At 60.4% G+C, this 5,994-nt stretch overlaps 1 long non-coding RNA gene across 1 annotated transcript in view; it reads right to left on the reverse strand.

Annotated features, from left to right (window-relative positions):
• LOC144224452 (uncharacterized) overlaps nt 1–5,994 on the reverse strand; it is a 7,220-nt gene continuing 1,226 nt past the window's right edge. Inside the window, exons 2-4 of the long non-coding RNA XR_013333053.1 lie at nt 5,583–5,726; nt 896–1,137; nt 1–454 (exon numbers count right to left, since the gene is read on the reverse strand). This is a non-coding gene — a long non-coding RNA (uncharacterized LOC144224452). The remainder of the gene's footprint in view (nt 455–895; nt 1,138–5,582; nt 5,727–5,994) is intronic.

Raw genomic sequence — 5,994 nt, forward strand, 5'->3', positions numbered from 1 at the left:
ACAAAGGTTTTATGAACAGCAAACTCTATGTAAAGGCATTTTAGTATTAAATTTTTTATTGATAACTTGCTTAAGAATAAATATATGAACTATTGTACAAGTGTTCCATGGTCCGGAATCCTAACTGACGTGTGCGTGTAACACAGTGACTCCCCGGAGGCCGAGGGGTCTCGGCAGACACGCCCAAGCCCCGCGTCCGGCCTGGGCCACACGTGCCCCCAAGCTAGGCCCTGAGGGCACTGAACCGCAGACACAGGGCTGTGCTAGCAGTTTCTGGGGTGGTTTTGGCCTTCAAGGCCCCCGACGATGAGGCTTCCTTTCTCTACAGATCTCACCGGAGCTGAGTCGAATGTCCATGTGACCAGGGCAGACACCCCAGAGGAGAGGAGGGAGGGTTGGCCCCTGCTGGGCACGGGGGGGAGCTCCCCAAAGGGGAAGGGGTCCTGGCACACACCTGGGGGTACAACAGACACTGTCCTCAAGGAGAGCATGAACTTATTCATTCAACAAACATTTTCCCAGCTGATGGCTATGTATACAGGTCATAAATAAACAGTGCTCCAGGTTGTTAAATGCAGAGCTGAAGTCCCAGGGTTGGAGGGTGTCAGGAAGAGGGGTACATCTGGGGCAGGGAAGCCACCCCAACAAGCTCCTAGCTAGAGAGAGCCCTGCCCACCGAGGTCGCAGCCTGAGGTCTTTCCGGGGCCCTACCACCTGGCCGGGAAGGACCCCGGGGAGGGAGGTCCCAGCTGGGACTGGAGGCCGCGGGGCGGGGACTCATTCGGGAAGCCGTGCAGGAGCAAGGCGAGCGTGGGGAGCGGGGCCGTGACGCAGCACACGCTCCCCACTTCTGTAGGTGTGTGACCCACGTGTGTGTGTGCCTGTGTGTGTGTACCTGCTGACACACGGGCCTGCTGACAGCCTGCTCCACTGTCTTGTTTCCTCTGCGGGACCAACTCGGCCAGAGAGAGCAGGGGGGACAGGACCCTCTCCATGTGCAGAACGTTCGAGGCCATGGGACCCGGCCAGGGCACTGAGCACAGAGACAGGATAGCAGAGGTCCAGAAAGCTCTTCCTTCAGGGGTTCTGAGCCCACCAGGCCAAGGAGATTCAAACGAGGTTCCCGAGCAGGAGACCCTGGGCAGTGGAGAGTCAGGGCGCACATCTGCTCTGAACAGGCCCTGACTACATCGTCTGCGAGCCTGTATTCAGCTGTGCCTAAAGGCAAACCGACTTTACCCTTGGACTCAGTCCACGGATCAGAAGCTCCCGCTTTATACAGGCCAAGTGGGGTCCCAGCCTCGGCAGCCCACGTGATGGGACGGGGCAGCAGCTCTGAGGGAGGGGGAGCCTGCTAGCCTAGGTTTCTGGCTTCGGGGCCCTCTGTGGGCAGGAAAGAGGGACCAGGGCGGGGCCACAGGCTCAGGAGACCCCCACCTCAGTACCTTCAGGACCTTCAGTTACATGCAGGGGCAGGAAACGGGGGGACCAGGGCCAGGGCAGGGAGGAGGGCCTGGGGCCCCTGAGCCAGGATTCGCAAGCACACCACCTCCTGCCCACACCGAGACCTGCCTGGCAGTGCAGGGCACGGTGGGCACAGTGCTGGGAGGTCAGCGGGCACCAGAAGTCACAAAGGAAGTTACGGGGCCAGAGAGCAGGGGGGTGAGGGTGATACCAGTACAGAAAGGGCGGCGCTGACCTGGGCCCAAGAGCTGGGTGGGAAAGCTCTTCCTGCTGGCAGGTCGTGGGTTCGAATCCTCCATTTGGCCAACACTGGCGTCAGCAGCGTGTGCTAGCCTTGGACGCCAGACCAGCAGCCACAGCTTCCTGGTGCTACAGCCCCCTAAGAGCGGTCAATGGTCCAGGACGAGGACAGCCGTGAGGCCCAGACTTCCCCCACGGGCGACCAGTGAGCACAGGGGCTAAGCGAGCCCTGGCAGCTCTGGCACTGAGCTCCTGCTGCGGCCAGACTGTCAGGGACGTGCAAGGACACTGAAAGGAATTACCATCCCCGGAACAGTCCATGGGGGCTGCCCGGAGGAGGGGGTCCTGGGCTGTCCTGGAGGAAGAGCAGGGCAGGGCGGGGAGAATGGAGGTGAGGAAGGCTGCCGGTGGCCAGGAAGCTAGAGTACTGGAGCTAGAGTACCACAGAGCCCAGGGCATGTGCACCCCCAGCGCAGGATGGGGTCTGCGCTGTACGGCTGCTGGACAGCAGGATGCACCCAAGGCTGTAGGCAGAGGGTCCACAACCAGACTGAGACCACTGCCTCTGCAGCCCTGGGTCAGGGGGCCAGCCCAGCCCCGGGGAAGGAGCTGGTGCCCAGAGAAAGGCTCTAAGAACGGCCTGAGGTGGGCGCCAGGAGCACAGGGCTAGGCTGAGGAGTCAGGGGGGTTAAGGGTGGGAAACCAGGGAGGGAAGGGGGGGTCACCTGGGGCNCCACCCCCTCCAGCTGCCTCCCAGCCCCCTCCTGTTTCCCACCTTAACTCAGACAAGGCGGCCCTTGCCTTCTAGAGCCTCCTACCCCACAGAACAGGGCCCAAGCGAAGGAAGGGGGTGGACACGAGTGGAGCCCCAAGGGTTAAACACGTAGGACTACACTTTGATCAAGACAAACGAGCCATTATGTGAAGCACTGAAGCAAGATAAATGACGGCACTGGGTGGGGAAGGTCAATACAAGTGATGTTTTATCAGGTACAAATGACAACCTGGCCGATCGCAATTTGTTGTTAATACCACAAACCGACTGGGGACACGGGGCTGGAACTGTTTATGCCCCTCCCCCGAGGCTGGGCAGGAGCTGGTGTCACACCCGGCCTGGGACAGGTGAGAGGTCGGCTCCGTGGCCGGGGCGTCGGGGCACACAGCCAGCTGCAGGCCGCGGGCCGAAGGGCCCCTGCAAGAGGCAAGGAGGGACCTGCCTTGGGGACCCCTGAGTGCCAGTTAAGGAAGCAGATGGAGATGGCACTGAGGAGAGCGCCCCCCTTGCCGCCACCCAGTCCCAGTCCCCAGGGCTCCCAGGGCAGCCCGCATGTCTCCAAAGCTGCTTCTCCTCTAAAGTCAGGCCTCCTGTGGGGCGCCTGGGTGGTTTAGTCAGTTAAGCGTCCGACTTTCACTTAGGTCATGATCTCGCGGTTCGTGGGTTCGAGCCCCGCGTCGGGCTCTGTGCTGACAGCTCAGAGCCTGGAGCCTGTTTCAGTCTGTGACTCCCTCTCTCTCTGACCCTCCCCTGCTCATGCTGTCTCTCTCTCTCTACTAGAAATAAATAAAATGTTTTAAAAAAAATTAAAAAAAATAATAATAAAGTCAGGCCTCCTGTGCCCTCCTCTGGGCACCTGACTCGGGCCCCGCCCAGAGCCGGGACAGTAAGGAACCGGGGCTGCTCCTCACACGAGCTCCGGCAGACGGGCTGGGAGGCCACTAAGGGCTGAGTCCTCTCAGGGCCCATCACAGGCAGGGGTGCCAAGAGGCCGGGGGACTCGGGCCTCCAGAGGAGACAGGTGGAGGTGGGCAGGGGGAGGCGGCAGGGGTGCAGCCCAGGCCTCAGAGCCATGATCTGTAAAACGGGGTCCCTGACTCTTGCCCACTGGTTACATTAAGGTGAGTGAGGTTCACGAGAGGTGGCAGAAGAAATTTCTGGAGGGGCGCCTGGGTGGCTCAGTTGGTTAAGCATCCAAATTCAGCTCAGGTCATGATCTCACGGTTCATGGGTTCGAGCCCCATGTCGGGCTCTGTGCTGACAGCTCAGAGCCTGGAGCCTGTTTCAGATTCTGTGTCTCCCTCTCTCTCTGACCCTCCCTGCTCACGCTGCCTCTCTCTCTCTCTCAGAAATAAATAAAAACATAAAAAATTTTTAAAAAAAAATCAATCAAATCAACCTATTTTAAAAAAAAGAAACTACTGGAGCCACGTGTGGGCAGGGCCCCTCCTCCAGGCCCCGCACCACTACCCCAGGGAGGAAAGAAGCCCCAGGCTGAGCCAGGGCTGGGCCCTTCACTCTCCTAAGCACACTGTCTCCTCATCCTCTGGCCAGTAGTAACAGGACTCGGGGTTGGGGACACGTCTGGCCCCAGGCTGGATGCAGTGGAGCCAGACTCCGCCTACCCCCTCAAGTCAGGGCCCCCACCATCCCCCACCTGGAGATTCCTCAGAGCCCAGGAAGGTGCCGCAGCAGCTCCACCAAGGTCCCTGCGACCTCCCCAGACGTTCGACCCAAAGGTTGACAGGGGCCTCCCTGGGGGTACACTAGGGGCTACACCCCCTTCTCTGACAAGTGATCACAGAGCCACCTAAATGTCAAGGATGCACCCACCTGCCTCCCCTGAAGGGTGAAGGAGGCCTGGCAGGGTCCCAAAGCCAGGGGACAAGCCCCCCCTCCCCACGCTAGCCAGGGATGCCACGGCCCCCATGCGGCTCCCTGACCAGCCCGAGGAGCACAGACACGCGGGGGCTGCAGGGGCAAATGCTCTGAGACAAACGGGGGAGAGCAACACAAATGCAGCGATGCCCAGGTGAGCAGAGAAGCCTCGGGTGAGAAGGGTTCTGAGCAGAAGCTCCTTCTCTGCTGTACCCCCTCCCTGCACTGGGTGCCGCGTCCCTGGGCCCCAGCTCCTGGGATTCGCCTGTCGGGAGCACTCACACGGTGTTCACGTGTCCAGGTCTTAGGCGAGACCAGCCCCTGGGGAGAGAGTCTCCGTCAGATCGGCTAGGGACCCGAACTCCAGGAGGATTCAGATGGACCAGGTGGCCGTGGGCCCTCTGGACGGCACTGGGACCCCCTCCTTTGCCCTCCTTCCCAGGAGTCCAGACCAGCTCCGGTGAAACAAAAAGCCAGTTGGTTACTGAAGGCATGGCAGATCTGGTCACACGTGGCCAGCCTGGCCAGGGCAGCGGGAGGACATGGCAGTCATCAAGGCTGCAAACTGGGTGGGGGGAGGGGCAGGCCCGCCGAGCTGGCTGGATCCCTCACCCGCTGTTCTCTAGTCTTGACACCCACCTGTGCAGAGCCTCCCACCCCCAGCCCACACCCTTGGGAGTCCTGGGAGGGCCCAGCGAGGCCTCCAAACCACACCCTCCGGGTACCGAGGGGATGGAGTCTGTGAGCACAGTTCTCCAGCATTTACATCAAATGTGGGTGTCTGAAGTTCAGACACACGTTTTGACTCCATTCAGCCCACGCGGGTCCTGGCAGCCGTGGGGAGCCCTCCCAGATGAAGCAGGAAGCAGCAGCGCCTGGCGGCAGCCACCTCCACACAACACCCAACGCGTGCCCTGCTACCGCCCTGGAGGGGAGCTAACGGCGAGCCGCCGGGGCCCAGAGAGGCGCTTGTGAGGAACACAGGAGGCCACGGGCACCTGATGCCACCGCAAACTCCGAACATTGTTTTCTCAGGTTCCTCATCCCCCGACATCGTCCCCTTTCTCCGGCTTAGTCACACCGAGTTTTCAGCGGGTCTCTCCATCACACGCTGCCCCAGATTCAGTCGGCGGGGGGCCCCTCCCACAGGAGTTTTCGGTCTGATTTTCCAGGGCTCCCGAGGCAGATTGCACCTGTCTGCAGAAAGAAAAGGCAAGGTACTCACCCAGCACCCGAGGTGTCCCAGGCCAATGTCTGTGGTCCAGAAAAACCTTCACCGGTCTCGCCTCCCTAGACGGAGCGGGACAGCAGGCCCCTGCTGCTGCCCAGGGCCGGCGGGGAAGCTGCAAACATCCTGGAACCAGCCATCCTGCCCATCAGAAAAGGGGTTTCTTAGTCCTGCTAAGACGTGATCTGCTCCTGGGCGCCTGGGGGGCTCAGCCAGTTAAGCGTCCGACTTCAGCTCAGGTCATGATCTCTCAGTTTATGGGTTCGTGCCCTGCATCAGGCTCTGCGCTGACACCTCAGAGCCTGGAGCCTGCTTTGGATCTGTCTCCCTCTCTCTCTGCCCCTCCCCTGCCCACTCTCTCTCTTTCAAAACTAAACATTAAAAAAAAAAAAAAAAAAAAAAAAACCGA

Source organism: Crocuta crocuta, unplaced genomic scaffold, assembly GCF_008692635.1.
Source record: "Crocuta crocuta isolate KB4526 unplaced genomic scaffold, BGI_CrCroc_1.0 scaffold50, whole genome shotgun sequence".
NCBI lineage: Eukaryota > Metazoa > Chordata > Mammalia > Carnivora > Hyaenidae > Crocuta > Crocuta crocuta.